This window comes from Corvus cornix, chromosome 20, assembly GCF_000738735.6.
Source record: "Corvus cornix cornix isolate S_Up_H32 chromosome 20, ASM73873v5, whole genome shotgun sequence".
NCBI lineage: Eukaryota > Metazoa > Chordata > Aves > Passeriformes > Corvidae > Corvus > Corvus cornix.
In genome coordinates, this window is record NC_046349.1 from 4,319,496 (window position 1) to 4,335,919 (window position 16,424).

Consider the following 16,424-nt stretch of genomic DNA (forward strand, 5'->3'; position numbering starts at 1 on the left):
GCAATGCTGTATCAGCCAGGCAGAGTTAACAAATCTCTAACCTAGAGCAATAAATCCTGCTGAGGGCCATTCTTCAGCCAATCTAGGATTCATACAGCAAAATACAGTGCTAGAATAACATTGAGGAGTGAGTTTAGGCTAAGAATGGTGTTGGGAATTATTTGTTCAGCCAGATGCTGAACTTTAATTTAAACAAGGGCTGATTTAGAAGAGAAGTGAGAGGTTGTAGTTTGGGCTTTCCTCTCATTAGTGCTCTGTTCCTCTGGCTCCTGGCTTGCAGCCTCACAGCCTCCAAAGTGCAGCTCAGCCCTTGGATACCTGATGTTGTGTAGGGCACAGGGACAGGGCCAGCACTGCATGCCCTGCTGTGCTTTATCTTGCTTAATGAATACTGTTCCTTCAACAACTTTATTGCCCTCTGTGTTCCAGGTTCCTTAATTACTTTCTGCTTGGCAGACAGGATCCTTTTATTTTTATATTTTTGTTAAGTGTTACCAGATTCCCCAAGCATCACTATCCATAGGGAGAATGTCACAATAATTAACCACAAACAAGCCATATGGAAAAGAAGACAAAAGGGACAAATTTAAAATCAGCTCTTCTTTCCCCATCAAAAAGAGAGAGGAAAGAAAAGAGAACTAGAGGCTCCTCTTTATTCTTCTGTTACCTTTAAAAGAAGGACATGAGGCATCTCCACATGTGCCAACCGTGCACACAAAGCCTGTGGGCAGAGACAGAAGACCAGACCTGGAGGCTAAATTAAGGCTAGGTGCATGATTAAACTGCTTGGATGTAACTACAGCCCCTGGCAGTAAGATTTCTGTTGTATTCCCTCTCTTTGTAAGGACTCTCCCTTGCCCTGCCTGTGCTGTTATAAACGACTTGATGAACTCAGTTCTCTTGCATATTCCAGTTTCTTTCATATTTGCAGCTGCACGTTCACTCAGTGGCAGTGATCCCAATATCCACAACCTGTGCTGGTCTCTTTTCCTTTGCAGCAACATTAAGACAAAGTGAATCTTGGTATTTGTTGAACTTTTTTTCTCCCTTCACTTCCACAGGAAAAGTAAGGTCTTTCACCTTTTTTAGCTGCTAAGGCAAGGTTGAAAGCAATTCACTGTACCTCAATAAGGTCAAAATGCAAAGGCAAAGTCAAGCTGAGAAACATGAGTTTGATCTTTCATTTGTAGACTTTGTCTCCCATGACCTGTGCATATTTGCATGTTCATACTGGCTTTCTCCACCTCTTCTATGGACTAGCCAAAAATCCCTTTTGTATTCTCTCTTCTGAAATGCAAAAATATAATAACAAACCAACTTCATACTGGCTATTCTGAAGTTGGCCCTAGATAAGTGGCAGGGTTTAGAGATTTTACTCCAAGGGTTTTCTCTCTACAAACATGACAGAAAAACCTAGGACTGAAACCTCTAAACCCTGTTTGAGATGACTCTAACTATTTTTCCCAACCAAAGACCTTTCTCCTTGTCCCTGACATCACTGAATACAGCCAGGGGCAGTGAACGGAAGCGAGGTCTGTGGGCAGAAGGGAAAGATCTTGGAGATTAAACCAGTTTCAATACATTCAGCATGCAAGTTAACAACCCTGGTGCTGGGGCTCCATCTCTCCTAGGGTTTTATCCACCGACCTGTCTGCCTTGCTGAACTATCTTTTCTATTTTTGACTTCTGTGGAGGAAGAAGAGAGGTTTGGGATCAGTGTGTAGGAGTTAATCTAAAAATCCTGTTTAGGTACTTCCTCTACTTCCTCAAGGGTTTTAGGGAGTGAAAAAAACAAGCAAAAAGCCAAACCAAAACCCTAGTGATTGCCTGAGAGATGTCATCTGAAGGTACTGCAGAACAGGGGAATCATCAAAAGTGGTGGGGAACAGAAGGAAAGAGAACAAAATGTGCCCTTGTGTGAGCATGCAGTGATTTCACTGTGGAATGTGCCATAGGATTGGGATGCAGGGGTTGCAGGGGACTTGTCTCTGAGGTGATGATGATTTATGGCCTTGCTTCATTTGATAATTGGCAAATGGAGAAAACCAGGTGCAGGGCCAGGGAGGGACGCAAATTCCTGTCCATCAGGACAACTCTGACCCTCACAATGAAACGGAGGAAGGCCCATCCTGTGCTGCCTTCTGCAGAACTCATGTGCTGGCTTTGAGCAGCTCTCCAGAGGCTGTGGAGACACATGGAGAGGCAGCCTGCCCTCATCAGGGTCCCTGACTCATCCTCCTGTGTCCTAGAGTGACCTGTCCTGCATGCAGAGGCTCTCCTGGAGTATGGCTCCTCTCCTGTGTCTGCATGGGAAAAAAATGCTGGAGAGAGCTCTATTCCTTTTGAAAAATGACACAGGACTGAGCAGTGCAGGGGAAATTCCTCCAATCGCTACTTTTTGGGGTAAAGGGATAACTGGAAGTTTGGTGCCTGGTAATGTGACTGTAGGGAAGAGATGAGGTGACCCCAAGGAGTGAATATCTCTGGGATCTTCACAGAAGTGTTTGCTTTTTCTGACATTTCATAACCAATTGGGACTTCTCAGAGCTGTTGGTGAACCCTCTCCAGGTACAAGTCACATACCTAATTTCTGACCTACCCATACCACAACACAGAGCTGAGAAAATGGAAGACAGCAAGACACGTTTTGGGGGAAAACCCTGACAATCTAAGTGTTTTATTATTGTTTTAAAATTTGTGTATTTCTGATGGGGATACAAAAAGGGAGGACCTGTTCTGCCTTGGACAAAGCCAGCCTGGCTAAAGCTCACGGCCCCTGGGCTGTGCTTCTCTCTGAGGCTGAGAATGTGCTAGGGAAGGCTGCAGAAGGTCCAGGGACCTGGATTTTTGCATCAGTTTTGGGAGGCTGATCCTCGGCCACAGACAGAAGGAAACTCAACTGAAAGCTGTTACAGGTGTGAGGGGGTTTAAGCTACAACTGGAGATTCTTGCAGTGAAAAACAAAAGCAATCCAAGAAATTGCCTGCTGCCAACAGCTCCTGATTGCTTCAGCTAATTTCAGGGCCTGGAAACATCACTGACGATGTGATTTCTGAAACATGGGAAGTGTTTATTCCTGCAATCTGTACCATATCTGTGTCAGGAGTTTCATTGCTGTCACTTGTAGCAACCTTCACTGCTTTACCATCATCTCCCTGAACTAATTGCCTTAAACTGATGAAAGTAGATTTTTAAAAGTAAAATGCTTTCAGTTCTTTGCTTTTCAGGTTGTTTATGGAGTTGTTTTAGCATGCTCTGTTGAGCTGTACACTTACCTTCATCTGAGAGAGGAACAGAGCTGGAGTAAGGAATTTGGGAGCCTGGCCCCAGCTGTGGGAAGGATTAAACACGCAGCAAAATGTGTGGCCCATGTTGCCTCTGCCTTGCTCTGTTACTCACAGATCTCTGCTGTCTTTGCATCTCCCTTCCATCTGCTCCCTGTGACCTGATGAGACCCACATCCCCTCTTCTCTCTTCTCCTCCTGGCTGGGTGTGGTACCCCTTACTGATCCTCTTTCCCATATAGACCTATAGATTATATATTATTTTTATATATATATATAATTTAGTTTATATATATATAAAAAATATGTGTATGTGTGTGCACACATATATTATATATACCTAGTAACGTTATGGGGTTTTACCCCCTGCTTAAAATAATGTTAGTCTGCACCTATGCTTGTCCTTCACAACCAAATGGAAAAATACTGTCAAATAACAATGTCAAAACATCTCTGTTCTCAAGGCAAAATTGATCAAATAGGCTCTGGTTTCACTTTAACCTGTCCTAGTGCTGCTTTTCTGTGACTCTCTTGAGTGTTGTGCTTTGTAAGCTCTGATACAGGACTGGGAACTTGGAGGATGCCTGAGTTGCTGACTTCCTGAATTTTAGAATATTCAACAAATGAACTGCAGTTGGGGGTTGTGGGGGGGAAACGGAGACATCTAATTTCAGGGGGGAAAAAAAAGTGTAGCAATTTTGGTAAGAGGTTTGGCAGTACTTTCCATGAGTTTTTGGCATATGCTCCTTGCTGGGACAATCCTCAGGCTGAACTGAACCACTACAGGAGATGCTGGAGTACCTGGAACATTTTTGCTGCAGAACTCAGGTGTTTGAGTTTCTTGTGTCTCACCTTCTGAATAAAAGTTATGGGATACAAAGTGCGGAAGCTTGTGCCCCACGATCAAGTTTGTTTCAGAGATTTATTTCTTGATAAAATGATTCACAAGGCTCAACATTCTTTGCCTTCACTTCAGTTTGAAGACTAGGAAAAAACATCTGTTCTTCCTCCTCATCTATCTGAAATTACTGTTTTATTGACCACTTAGAAAGTATTTTGATTTAATACTGACATAGGTATAATTTATGAAAGATGACACTAAAACATAGGCCTGGTGTGATTATTACTACGTCAGCTGAGCAGTGATGATAGGACTTACAGTAAAAACCAGTTAAACTATTATAAGATCTTTTTCTAAGTAGTCACCAATGAATTCTGGTGCTTGCCAGAAGTTACCCAGCATTCAGAACTGCGCACTTAACAGTGCCCACATCACCTCTGTCTGTCTGGATTCAGGCAGTAATTTCCTGCTCTCGCCTCCTTTCTCCTGTGTTTTCAGTAGAAACTTTCAGTCTCTCCTCCTGTTTTTCACATCAGCTGCTTGGATGCAGGCACCTGAGATGTGCACCCACTCAGACAGCACTTTAAAGGCCACCCCTGGTATCAAACCAAATTTTACATGTGCAGAGCAGGCCTCTCAGTTATCCTACCAAAGGAATCTGCTGGCCAGCTTTTGTCTTCTTTTTTTGTGTGTGTTAGTGGATCAGTCGGAAAATAAGTGGCACTTTTAGTGTCCATTAGCTCTCATTTAACTAATGATAAATTGCACTTGAGCACCTATGGGCAGGCTTGCAGAGGCATGTTAATACCAGAAGAATACATTACAAGTAGGGCTATTGCTTTCAGAGCAAAATGAATTCATAATAATGGGAACGCTGAATTAAAGGCTTACCAAAAAATACTTGGTAGCATGTTAAGTATCCATTAATGCAACCAAATGACACTCAGAGTTTAACAAATACAAATGAAATCCTCACAAAGGAGGGTGTCACAAGGGAGTTTTGAACAGTAAAGTGTTTATAGTATAAAATGCAGAAATTCATCCCCTACCTATGACCTTCGGTGTGTGTAGGGGGAAGAAATTAATATAACACTTCCCTGATAACAGGCTTTTATAAATATTATAAATCACATGAGAAGTTCCTTTGAATTTCAGGATTTCCCTTTCTCCTTTAAGAGAAAAAGGCTTATTTTTGTTTGTCCTTTTTTTTTGTTTTCAAACAGTGCGATTGCAAAGAGCCAAGATCTGAGCAGAACAGGGCTCTGAAGTGACCTGCTGGCTTTGGGAGTCCCTGTTCCCTGATGTCACCACTGACTCTGGCTCCTCACCCAGCGTGGCTGCTCTTTGCTCAGTGTCACTGCAGTTCAGCTTTTGGTGGTTCACATGACAAGGCCCTCAGCTTGCCAGCTCTGCTCTTCAAGAGCCACAGCCCTTGCTGCTGCTGAACCTTTTGCTCTCCTTTACAGGACACTTGTCCCCATAAAACCAGCCTGCCACTCACCTCAGTAAAATGTCCCAAAAAACCCCAGTATGGCAAAACACAACAAATAGTGTCAAAAAAGCTTTCCAGATACGGTAACTCCTGCTGGCTGCAATAAGCAGATGACTCCTTTATTCTTGTTTCTACATTGCTATTGGGTCCAGTCGAGACTTTATCTGTAAATACAGCAGTGTCCCTGCACTGCAGGGCTTGCAAAATACGAGAAACCAGTGAAACAGATGTTTCAAGAAACTGAGAACTTGTTCAGCAGCACAGGGTGAAATCAGAGCTCTCCTCATCCCCTAAATACCCCAATGCATGGAGGCAAACCCATCCCGTGACTCTGTACTACATCTTTATTTTATCAGACCTTCTGCTGACCCTGAACAGCTTCTGTTCTTTGAGGGCTCTTTTTTCTTTCTTTTTCTGTTGTTGCTCATATTTTCCCCTCACATTAATTATACAGATGTACTGGGGGCCATGTGCTTTGCCACATCACAAAGGAAACCACAGGACTTCAGATCAGAGGAGCAGCCAGATGTACTTGCCTGGCAGAACACCACGCAAGGGTCACAGCTCAGGCTGCCAGACTGGGCTGGCTGCCTCTGCCAAACAGGATGGGGACATCACCTGCTCCCAGAAACACGGACCACAGAAGAAATAACATCAGTGCAAACTCACAGCAGCTTTTGGGGATTGATTTTTTTAGTGTTTGGAAATTGTTTTTTTCTTTTTTCTTTTAGTAGATGAAATAACTGCCATGACTCCTTGAGGTGAGGACTGCCTGTCCATACTTAGGCTGGACAGTGTCTGATTTCCTGACAAGCCCTTTGCCTCCTTCAGGTCCAGGAGACTTCCAGCACTGTGCCCGCCTGGGAGAAAGAGTGTGATTTGCATATGGCTTGCATTGTTCCTGTGCATGTATTCCATTTTTGAAAGTCATTAAAGACAAAGGGTTTGAAGTGGTGGTTTTCTTCAAGTAGCAGCCTGGAACAGGCTGTACTTTGTTTCCATAAGCTAGATCTCTGCCATGTCTGCCAGAGCTGCTTTTTCTGTTGAACCTGTAGAAATGGCAGACAGAAATGGTTGGTTTCATCTTCGGGACTTAAATGCTTATTTATCTCTTGATCTTTTTATCTTATTTATCTTTTCCTTCTTTGGAAAGGTGACTTAAAATTTTTTTTCTGGAGATAACAGTTCCCACTGACTTCTCTCAGCATAGAGGATATCATGTCAATATGTATTGCTTAGACTGTGTCTCTACTCAAATCCATATACATGGAAGGACCGGGCAAGGGAGGAAAGCTACTACAGTATTTCTATTTTGGTCCCTCAAGAGAAATTCAAAGGGGACGTCCAGCAATTACAAACATCCAGTTGTCATCTCTGAATCCTGTTCCTAATTCTTTTATCTATTTTCTTGCATGGAACTGGGCTTTGTGGCTGGGACACACACAACACTGGTGCAGCTTGGCTGTAGCTTAGTGCTGGCCTTGGCCCTGGCTCAGGACCCAGCTCATCCAGCCTTAGCTGGGCAAAGCTGTGTTTAAATGTCACTGATGGATGCTGAGTGTGTAGGAAGCCTTTGATAAGGAACTAAATGTTCCAAGGCACTCTAGACATCCTTGAAAAATTGTATTGCTCCTTCTCTTAAACCTGGGAACTTAGTCTTTAATTATTCTTGTCTGAGGTTTCCATTAAACAGGTTATAATTCTAAATTCTTCACTCTAAAAGTAATTGCTGAAGGCAAAATAAGCTACTGATGGCAAATCCACCTGCCAGTCTATCTGATTCATGTAAATACACCATATCAATTTCAATTATTTGATAAATTCAGCCCATCTGAAACAAGTTACAACTGAGGTATTATTTCACTATTCAGAAAAGTAAGGAGTAAAATACATGAATTATTATAAAATAGTTTATGAATCTTCCATAATTTTCAGGCGAATTGAATATTGGCCATTGGGGATGAGGTTTGTTTCTTGCCTGTTCTTGGAAAATTCCACTGGTGTCTCTTGCTACTGTACACAGGATAAATGAAGATCAATTCCCTATCACCCCTCACAGCCATGTAATCTGTGGTCTACAGAGTTTTCTTCCCTTAAAAGAAAAAGGCAAGAGAGAGAATCCTCTGCAAGACACAGATAGAGAAAATTATTTCCTTCTCTTGCTGAAAATAATGCCTGTGGGAATTCTGTGACTGTGTTACATCTTCGTGCAATTTCACTTGAGCCTTCGTACGAATCAATGATGAGGCATTTTCTCTTTCAGTCCGAGCCTGTAACTCTGTGTGGCCTTGAAGAACAAACTCGTCCATCCTCACCCCATGCATGAGCCTTGCAGAATTCTGCCCCCCACCGTGGGGCTGTGCTCCTGGGTGGACGCAGGTCATGCTCTGACAGCACAGGGCAGCCAGGACAGGCTTCTGGGCTCATGGTTAAAACAAAGAGCTCAGGCTGGGCAGCATCACACCCCCCTCCCAATGCTGTGGCCAAGCAGCCAAACAAGATGCAGCTGCTGCTGTTCCAAGCCACTCACAGGCACCCACCCTCCTGCTGATCACCTCATTTGGGTCAGGTGTGCATCCTGCTCCTGAGGGGCTGCTCTGCCCTGTCCCTGCAGAAGGAGAGAACGAGCAGCAGCTGAAGCCAGTTTGCAAAGTGCCCATTTGCTCCCCCAGACCCTCACCTGGCTGTGAGGTGGTTGTAGTGGACTGTTGAGGTTTCTTCTCAAAAGTTTTGGTCTGAGGTAAGCAGCAGCTTTGTGGCTTACAAAGAGTTCTGTGGGGCTGGGCATTAAAGATGTTTTAACTTCTTGGGTTGTGCTGGTCTGCTCAGCCCGGGGGTGAGCCCCCTGGGGTGAGTCTTGGTGCCAGTTTGGGCTGGGATTCCTGGTTGTGTTTCGAGTCTTTGTATCAGCGATAGTGTGGCAGGGCAGTGGCTGTCCCCCTGTGCTGGGCACTGGTGAGGCCACTCCTCCAATGCCGAGTTTGGTTTTGGACTGACAAGAAAGATGTTGAGATGCTGGAGCATGTCCAGAGGTGGACAGTGGAGCTGGGGGAGGGTCTGGAGCACAAGTCTGGTGGGGGGCCAGCTGGGGGGGCTTAGCCTGGAGAAAAGGAGAGTTGGGGGGAGCTTCTTGCTTTCTGCAACTCCCTGATGGGAGGGTGCAGCTGGGGAGGGTCAGGTGCTTACCCCAGGTAACAGCCTCAAGTTGCACCAGCAGTGGTTTAGATTGGATATTAGGAGAAATCTCCTCACTGAAAGGGTGGTCAGTCTCTGACACAGGCTGCCTAGGGCAGTGGTGGAGTCACCATTTTTGAGGGGATTCAAAAGCTGGGTGTGGATGTGGTGCTTAGGGACATGGGTTAGCAGTGGCCTTGGCAGTGCTGGGTCAGCAGGTGGCCCCGGTGCCCTTAGAGCTCTCTGCCAGCCTGACCAGGGCTAATGGTGCTGCTGGAGCAAGAGAACAGAACTAAAGGAGTGATGATAGTGGTGTCAAAATGCTGAGCAAGTGTGTTTCACCAGGGCTAAATAGAGGGGACGCCAAGTAAGAATACACATCCCTGTGGATTTGTTTTCTCTTTTTTCTGTGCATGTGTAGCTGGTAGGAGCTGTATTGCAGTTTTGTCTTGATCAAAGTGGGATACAGTCTTGGACCTGGCTACAAGAGATGATTGTGAAATTTTTTTTAGCTATTCTTTAAATGCTCCTGGATGATTTTCACTTGTTTGTCAGTATAGTTTGTCTGCCAAAGAGACATTTGTTCATGAACTTGCTCAGCGTCTCCCATGGCTGGAGAAAAGGCTGGGGTTGTCACTCTTTTGGGGTTTCCCTAGAGAGTTTTGGCATGTAACAGATTTAATTACTTAGTTAAGAGAGTTTCTTAAGTTGACCAATGCAGGCTAGGAGCTGTAAATGACAGAGAAAGTGAAACAAGGGGTGTGAGAGAATGAATAAAGAGGAATGAAACTGTGATCTCTCCCAGATGTTAAAAAAAATTTTTGTGCAGCTGAACAAAGGTGTTGTCTGTCCAATATAATTTTTATTCCAAACCTTCAATATTGCAGCTGATGGCAGAAAATGTGCAGTAAAACATGGGGAGGCCACTGGGTAATATCCACTGTAAAGTGTTAATTGCCTATTGAGGCTGTAAACTATGTCAATATGCCTGGATCTGAGTTATTGACAGACTCCCATTTATTCCAGCCTCACAAAGCTGGGCTCTTTAGAACTGGGCTCTAATCAGTCATGCTTTACTGAACCCACCAAGAAGCACCAGTCAATAAATGTGCTTGCTGTCTTAACCCTTTGAAGTTTGTAAAATTACAAGTGGGATTGATAACATTGATTTGGGGAGAACTCTTGATAGTGGGAACCCTTTTGAAATGAAAGCTGCCTGCAGTAAATGACACTTCTTTTAGCCTGCTGGTGGGTGTGGCTTTGTGGGGCCAAGAGAAACCTTGGTTTTCTGTCAGCACTCGAGCTCTGAGCTGGAGGAAGTGGTGTGGCTCAGTGATAAGTGTTTGCAGTGGTGGAGCAGAGTGGCAGATAGAGCTGGCTGTAGTGCATTTATCACTATTAAGAATTCTGACATCTGTGGCTCATCACTTCTGATCCCATAGCTGGCAAACAGCACAGGACTAAAGCCATCAGCATCCCATAGGATTATTTGCAAGAAACAGGGTGTTTCTCCTTATCCACCTACTAAAACCCCCCCAACCTGCCTGTCTGGTGCTGGTGGGAGTCTGTATTTGAACATTATTGTCTTTAATGGGTGCTGATGTACAGCAGCTGTGGTGGCATTTGGGGTGGAAACAAAGCAGCAAATAGAAGGCCAGATCCTGCTCTCTGAGGGCTGTGGGGGAGGAATGCCTTTGCCTGAAACATGCAGGTTTGGAAAGTTTCTGAGATAAGGGCTGGCTTGTAGAATGCTTGGAGATGAGGCTCCCTGACATGTGGATAAAAGTTTTTTGGTGGACTTGCTGGAATTCACCTTACTGTGGCAGCTAATACACTTGTATTGACTTACATGTGGGTTCTTTAATTTTTAAACAAAATTACTAAAGCCTGGGGATAGTTACTTTTTATTTTTCAAGGAAAATCCAAACAAATACAGATGAAAATTATCTGTGAAATCTGGAAGAGAAGCAAAGCAAAGGTGCTGCTGCTTGACATAATCTGTAACAGTAAAGGTTTTGGAAACATTACAGAGAATTAGAAATGGATCAGAAAACTCTTCCCTGATGCCTTTGCTCATAAAAATACTTATTTGTCTCGTAAATTAATTCTGGTTAAGAATGTTTCTTCTCAGTCTCTTTCTAACTATATATAAAGTGAAATTTGTCCTTTCTGATTTGCCCTGTGCTGCTTTTCTTCCAAACTGAGGAGGTTTTGTACTAAAGTATAGGTTCAAGATCTTCTGGTGTTTAGACTCCAGCACTACCTGGAAAAAGAAGTGGTTTTCATGTAGACTTTTAACATGTAGTTCCTGGTGTAGGCAAAAAGAACCTTACCTGGTCCAAGCCTTGTTAGACATGGAGATTATGATGACCAGCTAATGTGTTTTTTAAATACTAGCAGTCTGCCTGTTCCTGGTGCTAAGTGCTATTTTAATAATACTAATTAATTTGTACTTGCTAAATTAAGTGCATCTAGGTTTTAAGCAGGGAGGTTAGACTCAGGTTAAGTATTTATTCTGCTCTTTTCCATGTAAAAGTGCAAATCTTCTGCCTGTCAGACTGAAGCTGAACATCTTGGAGTTTATTAATGGATATATGCAACTAAAATCCATACTTTGAGCCTTGTGCACTTGCTGGGTTAGCCTGGTATCTGTTCTGTAAATGATAGGGACTGGTTACTTCTTGCAGCACCAGCAGCTTTACATGCTACAGTGTCTCTGTGGTGAATAAGGTGCATTTGCAGATGCTGATATTATTCATAAGGTCTCAAAGAACTTATCATTTCAAGCAGATCACAACTGGTATAGTTTACTGTTTGTCTGAAATGAGCAGCTGTTTTCAATACATCCATTGCTGTTGCAGTGTGCAGACTAATACTGAAAATAACTATTCCCAAGCTGCAAGGAAATAAGAAATTTGTTTCATTTCCAGTTCTTTTCAGCCCTTTTCTCTCGCCATTTTTTTTTTTTTTTTTGGTTTTTTTGCCTTTTCAAAAAGTCTGCACAGATTGTTACATAAGTTACACTTTTCCAGCCTGGATGAAAATTGGGTGGATTTTGGAGAAGTTTGGCTGTATAATTCAGTTCATATCAAGCTACCCAGACTTGAGACTGGCAGTACCCCTGAGCCTGGGTTTGGGATGAAGCAGGGTACTGCCATGCAGCAGCATCTGCTGATAAAAATCTCTAGTTGTTCTCTGTGGAAAACTGCTCTGCTCTTGCCTAGCCCTGGTGCAATGTGCAGGTACTTTTCGGGACACAGGTACAGGCTCTTCTCGGGAGGTTGTGAAACGCAGCAGTGCTGCTTGATCAGAAGGCCACTGATACAAGACTTACATTTTAGTGTTGATTTGTTATAACCTGTTTAGTTAAGGATGGGAGAAGTCGTGCTGGATACTTGGTTTCTTTATCTTGCTTGTATTGGATGTTAAAATGATGTGACTGCCTTCACTGCCAGAGGATGCAGGTTAAACTCAGCTAAATGAGACGCTTTACATGCAACGGCAGCAAAATGCAGAGAAGTTTAGGCTTGCAGCAGCCAACTGCAGGTCAAAATACTCCTGGCCAATGCCACGGACCACTGGTGTCCATCTGTGATTGATGGTTCTGGACAGGAGGTGTACAGACTGCATATTCTTCGTTGTTCAAAGCTGTGTGTGGGATCGGAGCACGGTGTGTTTGGCTAGATAGCTGCAGTTCATTGCACTCTTCTCTCCTGCCAAAACACAGCACCAATAAAAATATCCACACTTCTGGAGTTGGGGGGAAGAAAATAGGACTGTTTATAGGGAAAGAAATGCTGGAAGTTTCAGCAGCAGGGGTAAACAGGATATACAGCGCATTTTTCCCCCCCCTCATACTTAATGGAGAGGAATCCAGCCACGGTTTAAGATTCTGTTTTCCACAGGCTTTTTCCGTGCTGTATTTGCTGTGTGATGTGACCACTAGAGAGCAGGCTTAACCTAGTAACAAGAGCTAATTAGTTCTTGGCTTCTTCATTTGCAGCTCTTCCCCAACCCCCTTCCACCTTTCTGTTTAGGCAGAGGCAACTTCCATGGTTCTTAGCTTTGCCTCCAACGCTGTGCAATCTTAGGGCTAATTAAAACGCCACAGACGGCCTGAACCCCACATTAAAGTTTGATGAGGAATTGATCAGCCAAGCAAACAGGAAATTTAGCTGTGTGAGTGAAGGTAATGTTTGCTCAAATGTGTAATGAGGTCCATGGGGAATATTTATGGGGACCTTAGTGATGGTTTCAGCAGTTCCTTCTCCTTGAAGTTCTCTGACCTACCTGCCCTCTCCTTTATAGGAGTGTAGGCACAAGGAAACCCCACGCTGCATCAGTCAAAGGTGAGCATGTTTTGCAAAGTGGGCTATGTTTGGCTAAGGTGGTCTCATGTAAATCTTTGCAAGAGGAGCTGTGGGACTGCAGACTGACTTTTGCAGTTTTACCTTTGCACTAATGAAAAGACCCCACAAAACCCAACTAGATAATCCTTCCCATAATCCAAGAAACTTTAGTGAAATTGCTGGTGGAGCTCTTTGCCATGTGTTAGTAAATTAAATGGGTTGCTCATAAAGGATGGGGCAGTGTGTTCCCACAGGTGTTGCCTTATCTGTGCAGACTTCAGGATCAGCTATAAAAGCTGCCAGCACATAGGTATTAGGAGGACAGGCAGGATGCTGTCAGAGAGGGCCCTCCTCAGCAGATTTTATCTATTTCTAATAATCACTTTCCACAATATATAATAATAATCACTTTCCAGCAGACAGATGAACTTACCTGCTTCTTAGTTATCAGCACACATCTGAAGTACATCAGCACATGCAGATCTGAAGTCTTAGAATGGGCTTTTTTTGATAGATATCACCTTCAGACCTGTACCTGCAAGGCACTTCTATTGAGAACTTCCCACAGCCTCTGGCAGCTCAGCCTGACCCTGGAAGCTCTTCCCAAAGCAGAGCATTCCCACCCAGATGTGGGTCTTGAGCACAGCACATCAGCTGGTCCCAGCTCTGCGCCATCCTGTGGCTTCCTTCCAGTGCCCCTCAAAGCTACTTCCAGCTTTAACAGCCTCTAAAGGTGAGGCTGATGCCTGGAAGGACTTGACTTTGAGGAGGAGGAAGCTGGCTGGGTGGCTGGTCCAAGGCCTGTGGTACAAACCAGGCAAGGAGAGAGAACCCCCTTGGTGTTACTGGGATAGGGGCAGCTCCCAGTGAGAGCCCTGCAGCCCCTGCCATTTTTCACACCACTGATTTGTTCACCTGTGGGAATGCAAGCCCAAAACCTGTTTACAGCAATGATGTGAAATTTTGTGACTGAATATAGCAGAGATGTTGGCAGAGCAATAGTGCTTCTGACTTGCAATAAAATCCAGGGAAGTTCAGTCACTACAACAGCACTGATGCTGGGCAATTTTATGTCCTTCAAGTGTTGTAGCAACAATAGCAATGAGATTTGTGTAAAAAGAAAGCAATTGCTCTTGCTTTCTAGAGGGAAATATTGAAGGGAGATATCTGGAAATAGTAGGTTACACTCTGGAGTGATCACAAAAATCTCCAGTGGAATAATGTCTAAGCTGGATTTTTTAATAGGCTGAGGAAAGTAGATTGCTGGTGTTGTGCTCGGTGCATTGGAATAAAAAGTTGGTATTTTCCATCTAGATTCCAGTTGACAATAGTGTGTCAGACCATTTTTGAGGAGGAGGAGCAGTATAGAAGCAGAGTCAGCACACTCCTGTCTGAGCTGGCTGTCTTGTTGCCAGGGACTGGTGTCTGCATGCTGCTGCACAAAGCCATGGGGACACCTAACCTGGTATGTCTTAAATATGGTCCTCCATTAGACCACTTAAACATTCATTTATGAGTCTAAGACTCACCAGAAGAGCAGCTGTATTTAATTCCTGTCTGCACTGGATCAGAGAATGTTTAAATGAAGGGCCTGGCAGGACATAAAACCAGACTGGAACCTGCCTCCTGTGGAGACTTGGGACACTCGGCCTGCTTTGGTTGCACAGGAAAAGTGTTGTGCAAAAAGCTAAAATGAGAACGTGAAGCAGAATCTAATTACCCATGTTTCAGTCATAAGTTGCTTGTTTACATCCAGCTTTACATCTATTACTGAACGTGCTGCTTTCAACCTCGCTGACATTTCATTTAGCTTGAGATGTGGGTTTGAACTAAATATTAACATTTCAGGAACTGTCAGTAGATCTTATTTTGCGTTACTTCCATCTTGCTAATTAACAATACTGTTCACAGACTCTGGGAGGGGACACAGGATTGTATGAGCACACATTCAATAAGCAAGCAGTGAATGCATTAATCAGGACTTTTCATAGCTTAAGAAGGTCTGCTGGGATTCTTCTGTCAGGTGTGAACTCATTTTGCCCTTGTTCACTGGGAGTGTTGCTGGAAAGTGCCAATGGTTCTGGCTTGGCTGGACACTCACAGCCCAAACCTGCGAGGCAGAAGATTTAATTGCAGGAATATCTGGGTGCAGGCTGAACAGCCACGTGGGAGGTGTGGCTGCATGACAAATAATATTCTTCAGAAGTGTTTTGCCCTAAATAACTCCTACTTTGTTCTAATAACTGTCTGGTCACTACTGATACCAGCTTACAAAGAAGCAGAACTTTCCTTTGCTCCGGTCTTTGTTAACTTTGTTGACCATGGGTTTCATGGCTACCTTGAACTTCTACAGGATTCTGAACAGGGTTGGATTGAGACTGGCTCTTGCTGTACTCCCTGGTAGCTCTCCTTTAACAGCTACAGTTTGAAGTCAGTCTCCAAACCACTTATTTAATCGCTTTGGTGACTAGAATATGGGGCTTTAAGGAAGAATGTAGGTACAGCTGAGTCAGAAGTCTTGGAGAAGTCCGAGTCCACTTTATTATCACAGCTGCTTCTATCAATCAGTCTTGTAATCCAGCCAAAAAAAGATAAGTGTGGTTTGTTTAAACCAATTTTCCATGAAACATCATAACTGTAGTCCTAGTCTGCAATTCTTTATTGATAGTTCATGAATAAATCTTTTATTATTTTGTCAGTTATTAAGGCTAGACTAGCCTGGTCCACGTTTCTCTGGAGTCATCCCTAACTCTTTTCAAATGGAAATTATGTTGGCAATCCTGCAACATTTGGCATTTACGAGGTTGTTTGCCGTGATGTCTTAAAAAGTTAACAGTGCACTGGTTCTTTTAAAACTCTTTCGTCTCTGTTATCTTGACCTGTTGATTTAATTTTATTTTTAATTTTTTTTTTCCTTTGGCAGACAGCCGAAGATATTGCAGACGACTTAGTTGCTTGATGATAAGTCATCTGATCAAACCAAGGAGAGCCACAAGCCTCTGTTACGCTCTCTGATCTAGCTGTGGCATTTAGAGGATGTTTATGCACTTCAATGTCTTTTGTTCCAAGAAGTATCTGTGAAACACTCTTGCTTTTTCAGTGTCTCCACGTGCAGTTTTGATGTTTGTATTTAGTGATGATTTAATGCCTGCATATAGGGGGTTTGGTGCTATTCCTTTACAATATTTTGCTTAGTTATTGTCTGTTGTTATTCTGTTTATTCCATGAGCCTCCTGTTCTCAGTTTTTACAACTTCTTTGAATATTTTTTCATCTTTTAAACAG